This window comes from Solanum dulcamara, chromosome 6 (assembly GCF_947179165.1).
Source record: "Solanum dulcamara chromosome 6, daSolDulc1.2, whole genome shotgun sequence".
Classification (NCBI taxonomy): domain Eukaryota; kingdom Viridiplantae; phylum Streptophyta; class Magnoliopsida; order Solanales; family Solanaceae; genus Solanum; species Solanum dulcamara.
In genome coordinates this window covers 18,405,826-18,420,196 of record NC_077242.1, presented here as the reverse complement: position 1 = coordinate 18,420,196, position 14,371 = coordinate 18,405,826, and the positions used below count along the sequence as shown (strand labels likewise).

At 34.9% G+C, this 14,371-nt stretch overlaps 1 pseudogene; it reads left to right on the top strand.

Annotated features, from left to right (window-relative positions):
• Positions 1–618: 618 nt before the first annotated feature.
• On the top strand, positions 619–5,539 carry LOC129892750 (serine/threonine-protein kinase STY13-like; annotated as a pseudogene).
• Positions 5,540–14,371: the final 8,832 nt, after the last annotated feature.

The following is a 14,371-nucleotide window of genomic DNA, read 5'->3' as shown; positions in this document are numbered from 1 at the left end:
TTGTGGTACTCAATTAACTTCTCACTTTTTGAAATCCTTTCAAAAGGGTCTTGGCACCAAAGTTAAGAAAAGTACCTCATTTCACCCTCAAACCAATGGAAAAGTGGAGAGAACGATCCAAACTCTAGAAGACATGTTGAGGCCTTGTGTTCTTAATTTCAAAGGAAATTGGGATGATCACCTACCGTTAGTTGATTTTTCATACAATAATAGTTACCATTCGAGTATCAGAATGACACCATTTGAAGTATTGTATTGAAGAAGGTGCGATCACCAATTGAGTGGATTGAAGTGGGAAAATGTGCCTTCTTAGGCCCGAGATAGTTTTCGAGGCCTTGGAAAAGGTCAAACTTATTCGACAAAGATTAAGGGCTGCCTAAAATTATTTGAAAGTCCTTTTCAAATGTTAGAAGGAGAGAACTTGAATTCAATGTCAAAGATTGGGTTTACTTGAAGATTTCGCCAATGAGAGGGGTAGTGCATTTTAAAAAGAAGGGGAAGCTTAGTCCCCAATATATAGGCCCATATAGGATCCTAAGGCGTATTTGTAAGGTGTCCTATGAACTTTATTTTCCATTGGAGTTAGCCTCGGTTTATTCGATATTCCATGTATCAACGATGAGGAAATGTGTTGGTAATCCCAAAGCCATTGTACCATTAGGTAGTGTGAGTGTTGAAGAATACTTGACTTATGAAGAAGTTCCGGTTGAGATCTTGGACTGTCAAATTAAAATGTTGAGAAACAAGGGAATTGCATCAGTTAAAGTCTTGTGGAGGAACCAAGAAGTTCAAAGTGCTACATGGGAAATGTAAGTGGACATGATGAGATGATATCCTTATATCTTTCCTTTCGTTTCGACGTAAGGTATTTAGCTATTCATGCTCAAGTCCTCCAAACTCCTACATTACAACCTCTCTATGTCTTATTACATGAATGTATACTCATAAACCTAATTTTAAATGATATTTAAATTGTATTATTGCATTCATGTTGGGTTGTTAGCTATACACTTTACTCTACTCAACCTAGTTCTACCTCATTCGAGGACGAATGTACCAAAAGGGAAAGATAGTGTAATATCCCTAGAATTTGAAGGTTTGAATAAGATATAATAAGATTAAATCACTGAGAAAATAGCCTCGGTGGATTTTAACATCAAGTATTTTAAAAGATTTTTTTCCAAGATTAGCATTTCCATTAGGGTGCGTGATAGGTACGCATCGCGGTATGCTCCCCTACTATGCAATTTTTCCTCCTGCTCAAAATCTGACAAAATTCTCATTCGCCCGTAATTGTCCTGCCAAGGAACAACTTTGTGTCGTGGACTTGGGTGCCCATTTTTGTCCGAATTTAGATTTTAAGTAGGTGCACTTTAGGCTTTTCCCTACCTACTAGTTAATAAACTTGGAAATTTTTAAGATTTAATCGATCCTATTAACTACCCTAAACCCCTATTCTCATTCATTTTTTCACAATTCATCTATTTCAAATAACTGTCTCTCTACAAAGGCTCTCAAATCACCATTGAAGACATTCAAGAAATTCTCTCAAGATCATCATCAAGAACTTGAAATTTCTTCAAGTTTTTTGTTGATTCTCATTCAAGATATGTGGGCATTCATCCATTGGTACTTTCACCCATTGAGCCCAATAAATTCTCATATTTTTCAATCAAATCAAATTTGTATTTTTATTTGTTTTGTGATTCTATTCATTAATTATATAAATTATCATTTAAACTATGATTATCAATCTATTTCAATATGAGTTGAGGATCATTCCATAGAATTGAAGAGTTTTCTATTAATTTTGTACATTACTCTTTAGGGTTTATGACATTCATAACAGTTATTTTCAGTTATACTTCCAATAAATATTATTTTCATGAATTATGTATGGGTTGATATAAATTATATTATTATACAAGTTTTCAATTCAATTTCATGATTTCTAAGTCAATTAATTATGAGCCTATGTTTTGCACTTTAATTTCAAGCATAAGTTATGATCATGGATTTCAAGAATTGAAGCAAGTTTTATGATATTTTAAATGACTAATCCTATCCTTTACTTTTACATGATAACCTTATGATTTATTGTGCATTGACTCTTCTCATGTCTACATATGATTTTATTACCTTTGTATCATGCTATTTGAAATGGTCATTGCACAAGGTGGTTATACTATGCATTACATTGTCTACATACTTAGTACATTCAAACGTACTAACACATAATTCATTGACTACATTATATCACAATGTAGGGACGGATGCTCCATTCTCTTCTCATGGCTAGTTTGCGATTGTTGAACATTGTGTGTTGAGACCTCAAGCTTTGAGGGAAAGACGAGTCAATCCAAGTCTATCTTTCTTTTTTCTTTTCATTTGTAGACTATGTTTGTACATTGAGACTATCCCATGATGTGTCATTACTTTTCTTTGAGGGTGACTATGTATCCTAATCCCCACCTATGTAAGTAATGTGGAGGCATGTTGGATATGTGTGTGGGGTCTATGTTTTCTTGCTTCATCCAAGTTATGCTATATTTCTTGGATTTCTTACGAGTTTCCTCTTTATTGTACCTTATGTGTTTGTATGATATGCTAAAATTTTTGACTGGGATTTCTTTAAAACTCCTAATTGTTGTGTCACACCTAGGCCTAGATTGGGTAATGTCATATGGACCCTTTATATTCGGTGTGTTAGGAAAACACCATACTACATGTTATAGCACACATGGTTTATGTCGAATAAAGGTAACTTTCACACAGACTTATTTCTCTCAAAATGACTTTTAATATCCCTCATTCCCTTATGATTGTTTACTTAACTAAACCTAGCCTTTACTTTTACATGATAATCTTATGGTTTATTGTGCATTGATTACTCTCATATCTGCTTATAATTTTACTACCACTTTTATCATGCTATTTAAAATAGTCATTTGCACAACATTGTTTTTATCATAAATTATATTACCTACATACTTAGTACATTCAAACGTACTAACACATACTTCATTGGCTATATTACATCACAATGTAGGGATGGACGTTCCCTCCTCTTTTCGTGGTTAGTTGGTGACTTATCAAAGATTGTATGGTGAGTCCTTATGCTTCGAGGGAAAGCTGAGTCTAACTTTCCTTCTTTTGTCATTCTTACACTATGCTAGTACATTGACACTATTCCATATTATGTCATTACTATTCATTAAGGGTGAGCTAAGAATATATCCTAGTCCCCGCCTAAGTTCATGTAGAGACATGTTGGATATGTCTATGGAGTCTATGTTGTCCTACTTCTCTATCACTATGATATGTTATTGGATTTCTTATGAGTTTCCTATTTATTTTAACCTTATGTTTACTTATGATATGTTAAGAGGCTTGGTTGGGGTTTCTTCGGGAATCATAATTGATGTATCACACCTAGGGCATAGTTTGGGTTATGATAGAGACAATTTCTGTTGTTAATGAGTTTTTGGAAGTGTTTTTGATGATCTTCTTGGAATCCCATCAGCAAAGAAGCTAGACTTTGGTATTGATCTTCTTCCTAATACCCACCATATATTTTTTCTTTCTTACATTATGGCCCTGACGGAACTTAAAAAGTTAAAGGATCGGGTAAAAGACTTATTGGATAAGGGTTTTTTAGACCTACTATTTCTCCATGAGGTGCTCTAGTTCTCATTATTAAGAGGATGGATGGTTTTCTTCGCATGTGTATTGATTATCGACAATCGAACAAGGTCACAATCAAGCATAAGTATCTCATTCCAAGGATCGATGAATTGTTCGATCAACTTTAGGGAGCAAGTTACTTCTCAAAGGTCGATCTTCAATTGAGTTATTGTCAACTTCAAGTAAGGAAATGTGACATTCCAAAGATGGTGTTTAGATCTCGGTATGGTCACTTTAAATTCTTAGTTATGTCTTTTGGATTAACGAATGCCTTTGCAGCTTTTATGGATTTGATGAACATCATGTTTAAGAAATATTCAGACATGTTTGTTATTATTTTTATTGATGATATTTTGATCTATTCTCAGAGTGAAGAGGAGAGTGCTAATCATTTGAGGATTGTCTTACAAGTTCTCAAGGATCATTAATTATTTGCTAAGCTTAGCAAGTGTGAGTTTTTCTTGAGTTCGGTTGCTTTTCTTGGTCATATTGTTTCCGATGAAGGTTGGCTTATCCTATGAAATCCGAGGCGGTAAAGAATTATCTTAGACCATTGTCTTCTTCCAATATTTGAAGTTTCTTAGGCTTAGCCAGTTATTATAGACGGTTTGTGAAAGGATTCTCTTTCATTGCATCACTTATGACTACTTAGACTACAAAGAGGGTGAAATTCTAATGGTCCGAGACATGTGAGAAAAGTTTCTAAGAATTGAAAGATGGATTTACTTTTGATCAAATGTTGACTTTAAATAATATCTTCTCTGTTAGTGAATATTGAAGAGATACTTTTTATTTTGTCTGTTCATTTTGAATTTATTTTTGGTTTAGTGATTTTCTCATCTTTGTTTATTGTGTTTTGATAGTTCATATTTTTTTCTACAGGGTTGTAGACTGTTAAAGTTTGACTTACCAATCCTCATGCCAAAGAACCTATAGTTTTTCTGCAGTTGCTTTGATAGGAAAAAGCTGGAGGCTACGAAGTTTGCTGGACTTATAGACTTAAATGAGAACCATGATCATTATAGACACACACAAATTTTTTACCATAAGCTTGGTGAGGGATCAAACCTATCAATTTGACCTTGTAGATGAGAAATAATGGAGGTTCAGTTGCGATGTCGATGGATAACAACAGTTTTGGATCAAATGATTAGCACACTCATATTTTAAATCATCAGGGTCTCAAGCGTGTCCATAGTAACTATTCGGTTACAACTAGTGTAAATAAGGAAAAAGATTCTCACGGATTGAGTAAGAATGCCCTAGCTAAAGTTTTGATGGATCCTCGATAACCTACCAATGGGCTTGAGAAATATTATGAGTGGACAATTGGTTTAAGGAAGCTCAACATGGGGCATGTGCTTTTTTAAGGGTATTTTGGGAAACTCTACAAGGGAATTATAATTGTGAGGATATTGCTATCAAGATTATAGAGAGGCTAGATAATGATCTTGAGAGGGTTCACTTGATGGAGCAACAGTTTTAGTAAGAAGTTATAATGTTGGAAAGGTTGAGACATCCAACTATTGTTCGGTTTATCGGTGTATGGCGTAAACCCATGGTGTGGTGTATTATCACTGAATATGATAAAGGAGGATCAGTTCGTTAGTTTCTCACTAGACGAAAAAATTGATCTGTCCCCTTGAAGTTATCAGTGAAGCAGGCGTTGGATGTGGCAAGGGGTATGGAATATGTACATGGCCTAAATTTGATACATCGTGACTTGAAATCTGATAACCTACTAATTTCTGTTGATAAATCAATTAATATTACGTACTTTAGGGTTTCTCGTATTGAGGTGCAGAGACTAGAAATGACGCCAATGATTGGAACATACCGCTGGATGGCTCTGTAAGCCTCTATCCCTTTAGCAGCCTTGTTAAAAGTGATTGTCTTATTTACTTGTTACCTTCCCCCCCCCCCCCCCCCAAATGTGTTTTTCTTCATTTAGCCTGTTCTTTTGGCAAAACAATAATAAGAGCTTTTTCTTTTGCTTTTATTTTTCTTTTCTAACTATTAAATATCAACCATAACACAGAGCTACTTCGGTTGTTCCATATATTATTTCATGGTTTCAATTCCTTCTTTTTGTGGAATTCATTCAAATTCTATGCATACACTTTACGCTCCCTATCATTCGTTCAGCCGAGGGTCTATCAGAAATAATCTCTCTACATTCTCAAGGGAGGGGTAAGGTCTATGTACACTCTACCCTCCTCAGACCCCACCTGTGTGATTACACTAGGTTTTTTATTTTCATTGTTTTGTATACTTGCATTTGTAATGCAATTACCTTTAACTTATCAAAGAGAATAGAGAAATTGTAGCAATACTATATGTTTAGGTCCCAACATGATATTTTTCTGAACATTTTCTATGCATTATATCTTTTATTTAATGATCTAAATATAATTGTACCAGCTTTTCCTAAAAATAGATTTAAAGTGAAAAATTGATGGGCTTAATTTTATTTTGATGATGGAGAAATCTGTCTTAAGCCAACCAGAGATCTCGAAACTCACAAATCATGCACCCGTCCCACCCCTCTACCTTTAAACCTTTGGACCTATAGAGCTTTCAACAATTGGGGATGACGGGCCCACCCCTCTACCCTCCTTCTATTAAATTTTACCTGGAGCCAAGACTTTAGGCCAACCGGAGCTTTTGAAACGTGGGGATGATGGACTCATGGAAACACTCATTTACCTTCCTCCTTTTAAGTATTGGCCTTAATTATTATTAGTGAAGTGTTCAAATTGTGACCTAAGACACAAATCCCTCGTCCTTTGCCAGTTGATCTAACCCTGGGGTAAAATATAATGGGTTCAACTTTTTAAAACTTTTGAAGGGTTGAAGTTAATTATATAATTTTTTGTCTTCACCATATATTTGTCTCTCATCTTTTTTTCCCTCTTATGCCATTCTAGGGTCTCTATGGTAATAAATTGTTCATGGCACTCTTACCATGTAATAGTAATCAAACTCAGAAATGTTAACCATTTCTTTTTGGTAATTCTAGGCACTTCTGCTTATGTGGTTCAATTTATTTTTTTGGGTGTTTCATCTCTTATTCTTAACTTAAATTCACCAGAATTAGCTCCAAGATTATTGATTTTTCTGATAATGTGGTGTTTGATCTAGCTAGTATGCACCCCAAATATTCACAAGGAACCTACTACCTCCCGCAAACACAGATACCAGATAACTTAGTCTACCAAGGGTTACATATATATGTTTTTCTCTAAACCCTGGTGTACCAAGGGTTACATATATATGTTTTTGTCTAAACCTTGGCTACACCACTTCATTGACCATTAGGCCACACCTTGTGCTCTAAGAGTAATTTTTTCTCCTTACCTCATTTAAACAATAGAAGTAAGAAGAGTAGATTGTCAAAAATACAACTTGTATAATCATAGCATCTACTATCTTTTGAATTGAGATTGTGGCCTGAACATGGCTACTAAAAATACTATATTTCTGGTTTTAATGCTTCTTAGGGAAGGTTACATGGACATGGAAGACCGAAATAGAGCCTGCAATTCCTTGGAGATCTTTTCTAGGATATTCTCTCTCAAGATTTTGTGAAGAGAAGTCTAATGCTAGTACAAAGCTCCTGAATGGCCAAAATTATCTGCCAACTATGTCTAAATATAGGTGATAAGGTTGAAATTTACCTAGAAAAGTTGCACCTATGTTTATTTTTTTAATTTGGTCTAGAAATCAAATGTGGTAGGAGTTTTCATTATAGATCTGGCTGGACGTGTGTATAAAATGCTTTATTGTGATTGATTATAGCTTCTACGTTTAACTCCAGTAGGCCTATGAGTGACTCTTCAATGTGATAGATGACTTATATCATTATAACCTATAATTGTATTGGCAGACATGCATGTCGACATATTTACCGACCAAAAAAGCTTGCAATATGTATTTAGCCAAAGGGACTTGAACTATTAAAGGATTATAATATTAGTATATTATACCATTCGGGTAAAGAAAATATCACTGACGATGCTCTTAGTCAGTTATCCATGATTAGTATTGCTCATGTTGAAGATGACAAGAAGGAGTCGATTAAATATATACATCGATTGGACCATTTGGGGGGTAAGGTTGAGTGACTCTAATGAGGGTGGTATTCTTGGTCAAAATGGTTTGGAGTCATCTTTGGTAGAGAATGTAAAAGAAAAGTAAGACATGGATCGAACCTTAGTTAAGTAGAAGAAATTGGTGGTTGATAAGAAGATTGAGGTTTTTTCACAAGGAGGAGATGGAGTACTTCGTTAACAAGGATGGTTATGTGTAGCAAATGTTGATGAGCTAAGGTAAATTATATTGAGTGAAGCCCATAGCTCTCGATATTCTATACATTAGGGATCCACTAAAATGTATAGATATTTAAGGGAAGTGTTTTGGTGGAGTTGTATGAAGAAGGACATCTTAAAGCTTGTGGCAGAATGTCCAAATGTCCAAGTGAAAGTAAAAAATCTAAGACCAGAAGGTCTAGCCCAATATATAAAAATTCCTATTTGAAAGTAGGAGGATGTGAACACGGACTTCATCACAGGCTTGCCTCGTACAAGAAAGAAACATAGTTCAATTTGGGAGGTAGTGGATAGAATGACCAAGTGAACCAATATTTTATGGGTTAACACTTGTTATAGTGTCGAATATTATACCAAGATGTATATCCGGGAATTGGTAAAGTTACATGGTGTCCCATTGTCCATCATTTCAAATCGTGGTACTGAATTAACTTCTCACTTTTTGAAATCCTTTCAAAAGGGTCTTGGCACCAAAGTTAAGCAAAGTACCTCATTTCAGCCTCAAACCAATGGACAAGTTGAGAGAACGATCTAAACTATAGAAGACATGTTGAGGGCTTGTGTGCTTGATTTCAAAGGAAATTGGGATGATCACATACCCTTAGTTGAGTTTGCATACAATAATAGTTATCATTCGAGCATCAAAATGGCGGCATTTGAAGTCTTGTATTGAAGAAGGTTCTGATCACCAATTAGGTAGTTTGAAGTGGGAAAGGGTGCCTTGTTAGCATCCGAGTTAGTGTTGGAGGCCTTGGAAAAGGTAAAACTTATTCAACAAAGATTAAGGGCTGCCCAAAGTCGTTAAAAGTCCTATTCGGATATTCAAAAGATAGAACTTAAATTCAATGTGGAAGATTGGGTTTACTACAAGATATTGCCCATGAGAGGGGTAATGTATTGAATAAAGAAGGCTTGCATATGATCCTATGGCGTATTGGTAAGGTGGCCTATGAACTTGATTTGCCAATGGAGTTAGCCTCGGTTGATTCGGTATTCCATGTATCCATACTTAGGAAATGTGTTAGTAATACCATTGCCATTATACTGTTAGGTAGTGTGAGTGCTGAAGAATACTTGACTTATGAGGAGGTTCCGGTTGAGATCTTGGACTGTCAAATTAAAAGGTTGAGAAAGAAGGGAACTACATCGGTTAAAGTCTTGTGGAGGAACCAAAAAGTTCAAAGTGATACATGGGAAATGGAAGTGGACATGATGAAATGATATCCTTATATCTTTCCTTCCGTTTCAACCTAAGGTATTTAGCTATTCATGCTCAAGTCCTCCAAACTCATACATTACAAACTCTCTACATCTTATTACATGTATGCATACTAATGAACTTGATTTTAAAAGATGTTTAAATTATATTATTGCATTCATGTTGGGTTGTTAGATATACACTTTACTCTACTCAAGTTAGTTCTACATCATTCGAGGACAAATTTACCAAAAGGGTAAGATAGTGTAATAACTCAGACATTTGAAGGCTGGAATATGATATAAGAAAGTTAAACATTCTAAAAATGGCCTCAGTGGATTTTAACGTCAAGATTTGAAAGATAATTTTTTCCAAAATTAGCATTTCCATTAGGGTGCGCGATAGGTCTGCGTCGCGCACTTTCTCCCCCACTGTGCAATTTTTTCTCTTGCTCAAAATTTGGCAAAATTCTCATTCACCCAAAATTGTCCTGCCAATGAACAACTCTGTGTCACAGACTTGGATGCCCATTTTTTTCCGAATTCACAGCTTAAGTAGGGGCACTTTAGGCTTTTTCCTACCTACTAGTTAATAAACCTGGAAATTTTTAAGATTTAATTCGACCCTGTTAATTATCCTGAACCCCTATTCTCATTCATTTTTTCACAATTCATCTATTTGAAATAATTGTCTCTCTACAAAGTATCTCAAATCACCATTGAAGACATTCAAGAAATTTTGTCTAGATTGAAATCATCATCAAAAACATAAAATTTCTTCAAGTTTATTCTTGTTTCTCATTCAAGGTATGTGGGAATTTATCCATGGGTACATTCACCCATTGAGACCAACAAATTCTAATCTCTTTTCAATCAAATCAAGTATGTATTTTTATGGGTTTTGTGATCCCATTCATTAATTACATGAATTATGATTTAAACTATGATTATGAATATATTTCAATACGAATTGAGGATTATTCCATAGAATTGAAGAATTTTCTATGAATTTCCTACATTACTCTTTAGGGTTTATCACATGCATGATGGGCATTTTTTGTTATTCTTCCAATAGAGATTATTTTCATGAATTATGTATGGGTTGATATAAATTCTATTATAATGCAAGTTTTCAATTAAATTTCATAATTTCTAAGTCAATTAATTATGAACCTATGTTTTTACTTTAATTTCAAGTATAAGTTATAATCATGGATTTCAAGTGTTGAAGCAAGTTTTATGATGTTTAAAATGACTAATCCCATCCTTTAATTTTATATGATACTCTTATGGTTTATTGTGCATTGACTCTTCTCATGTCTACTTATGATTTTACTACCTCTTTATCATGCTATTTGAAATGGTCACTGCACAAGATGGTTGTACTATGCATTACATTGCCTATATACTTAGTACATTCAAATGTACAAACACATAATTCATTGACTACATTATATCACAATATAGGGATGGACGCACCATCCTCTTCTCATTGCTAGTTTGCAATTATCGAAGATTGTGTGTTGAGTCCTCATGCTTCGAGAGAAAGCCGAGTCTATTCAAGTCTATCTTTCCTTTTTCATTTCATTCTTATACTATGTCTGTACATTGAGATTATACCATGTTATCTCATTACTTTTCTTTGAGAGTGATCTAGGTACATATCCTAGTCTCCGCTTATGTAAGTAATGTGGAGGTATGTGAGATATGTGTGTGGGGTCTATAATTTCTTGCTTCATCCTAGTTATTCTATGTTCTTGGCTTTCTCATGAGTTTCCCCTTTATTGTAACTTATGTATTCTTATGATATGCTAAGATTTTCCGTTGGGGTTTATTTTGGAATCCTAATCGTTGTGTCACACCTAGGCCTAGCTTGGATTGTGACATATGGACCCTTTATTTTCGGTGTATTAGGAAAACACCGGACTCCATGTTAGAACTCACATGGTTTATGTCTGATATAGGTAACTCTCACAAAGACTTATTTCTCTCAAAATGACTTTTAATATCCCTCATATGTATAGTCCCTTATGATTATTTACTTAAATAATCCTATCCTTTACTTTTACATGATACTCTTATAGTTTATTGTGCATTGACTACTCTCATGTCTACTTATGATTTTACTACCACTTTTATCTTGCTATTTGAAATGGTTATTTGCACAATATGGTTTTCTTTATAAATTACATTGGCTATATACTTAGTACATTCCAACGTACTAACACATACTTCATTTCCTATATAATATCAAAATATAGGGACAGACGCTCGATGTTCTTCTCGTGGTTAGTTGGTGACTTATCAAAGACTATATGGTGAGTCCTTATGCTTCAAGGGCAAGTCGAGTCTATCTTTCCTTCTTTTGTCATTCTTACACTATGTTGGTACATTGAGACTATTCCATGTTATGTCATTACTATTTATTAAGGGTGGTGAGCTAGGAATATGTCCTAGTCCCCACCTATGTTAGTTCATGTAGAGATATTTTAGATATGTTTATGGAGCTTATATTGTCCTACTTCTCTATCACTATGATATGTTGTTGGATTTATTATGAGTTTCCACTTTATTATTACCTTATGTATACTTATGATATGTTAAGAGGCTTGGTTGGGGTTTCTTCAGAATCTTAATCACTGTGTAACACTTAGGGCCTAGCTTGGGTCGTGATAGAGACAGTTTCTGCTGTTAATGAGTTTCTGTAAGTGTTTTTGATAATCTTCTAAGATTCCCATCTGCAAAGATGATAGACTTTGGTATTGATCGTTTACTCGATACCCACCATATATTTGTTTCTCCTTACTATATGGCCCCAAAGGAACATAAAGAGTTAAAGGATAAGGTAAAAGACTTGTTGGATAAGGGTTTTTTAGACCTAGTATCTCTCCATGGGGTTCTCCGGTTCTCTTTGTTAAGAAGAAGGATGGTTTTCTTCGCATGTGTATTGATTGTCGGCAATTGAACAAGGTCACAATCAAGTATAAGTATCCCATTCCCATGATTGATGACTTGTTCATTCAACTTCAGGGAGCAAGTTACTTTTCAAAGATAGATCTTCGATTGGGTTATTATCAACTTTGATTAAGGGAATATGACATTCCAAAGACGGTGCTTAGAACTCGGTATGGTAACTTGGAATTCTTAGTTATGTATTTTGGATTAACAAATGCCTTTGCAGCTTTTATGAATTTGATGAACATGGTGTTCAAGAAATATTCGGACATGTTTGTTATTGTTTTCATTGATGATATTTTGGTCTATTCGCAGAGTGATAAGGCGAATGCTAATCATTTGAGGATTGTGTTGCAAATTCTCAAAGACCATCAATTATTTACCAAGTTTAGCAAGTGTGGGTTTTGGTTGTGTTTGGTTGCTTTTTTTTCCATATTGATTTTGTTGAAGGTTGGTTGATCCTATGAAATTTGAGGCAATAAAGAATTGGATTTGACCATTGTCTCCTTCCAATAGGTGAAGTTTCTTGGGCTTAGCCAATTATTATAGATGGTTTGTTGAAGGATTATCTTTCATTGCATCACCTATGACTACATTGACTAAAAAGTGGGTGAAATTCCAATGGTTTGAGGCATGTGAGAAAAGTCTCTAAGAATTGTAAGCTAGACTTACTTCTGCTCTAGTGTTGACTTTACTAGAAAGGTCTGATAGGTTTGTTATATATTAAGTTGATTCAAGAGTTTGTATTGATTGTGTTCTAATGCAAAATAGAAATATTATAGCCTACGCTTCAAGGGAACGTAAGGTACATGAAAAGAGCTATCTGACTCATAACTTGAAGTAAGTGGCGGTTGTGTTTTCTTTGATGATTTGGAGACACTACCTTTATAGTGTCCATGTTGATGTATTCACCGACCATAAGAGTTTGCTATACATGTTCAACTAAAAATAACTTGAACCTCAACAAAGGAGATGGCTTGATTTGTTGAAAGATTATGATATGAGTATGTTGTACCACACGGTTAAAGTGTATGCAGTTACCAATGCTCTTCATAGGTTGTCCATGAATAGTATTTACTATGTTGAGGATGAAAAGAAGGAGTTAGTTTGTTATGCTTATAGACTAGCTCATTTGGTTGTTCTCTTGGTTCATTCGAAGAATGGTGGTGTTCGGGTACTTTCACGACCCGATTTCTCAAGTCATTATGAAACCTACTATCAACCCACCAGTAGGTAAGCCTAACCCATAGTCTGGAATAATAGGCAACGTACCATCACAAGAGGAAGGAAAGAATTGAATAGTAATAAGAAGAAGAAGAAGAAAGGAAGAATAATAACAATACAACAAGATAAACCCCAAGACCTGGTATCAGTCGGTAGTCGAGCTACTAAACTATATAAGTGAGTACAAGGTTTATTCACATAAAATAATAGTAATAATAATACAGACAGTCTCCGAATACCAAATGAAGACTAGTTAAAGCCCCAAATAGTAGAACATAGGCAACTTCAAACGCTAAGAGCTCAGCCAAGTCTCCAAAATCTAAGAGATGCTCCAAATGATATCCAAATCATTAATGAAAAATCGTACTAAGATCTGCAGGGTGCAGAAGTGTAGTATGAGTACTAACAAATGCCACTCAATAGGCATCGACTGACTTAGCTCCAAAGATAAAGAAAGTATAAAGAACATGTAAGCAAGGAGTATATATATCAAAACAATAAGAAGCATCGGATATAAGAAAGATAGAGATAGGAAACAAGCAAGGAAACCAAGGACGTACCTAGTGGCACTAGCCCAAGACCTAAACACGATGACACTCTACAAAAGGGGGAACAACCAACACCTTATTTGTATGGTTGTTACCTGTTGTACAAAAAGGGGAGAAACCAACCTCTAACCAAGGATTATGGATCAAATCTACTCCTCTAACTCAACAAAAAATCCCAAAAGGGAACTCAACCCTAACTAGGTAATAAATATAAGGAAAGTGAAGAAACAATGCTTAGCTAGTCAATCAAAACCTCTACATCCAATTGGAAATATGTTCCCTAGAATACAACTATAGATAGCCCTGCCAAACGGCAACAACAAAGCATAGGGAGTTTTAGCTCTAAATACAAAAATGGGATCCAACATTAGATCAAAAGCCTAACCGGGTGGAAATCACTATTCCAAGGCTTCAAAATAGATGTTACAACATGGA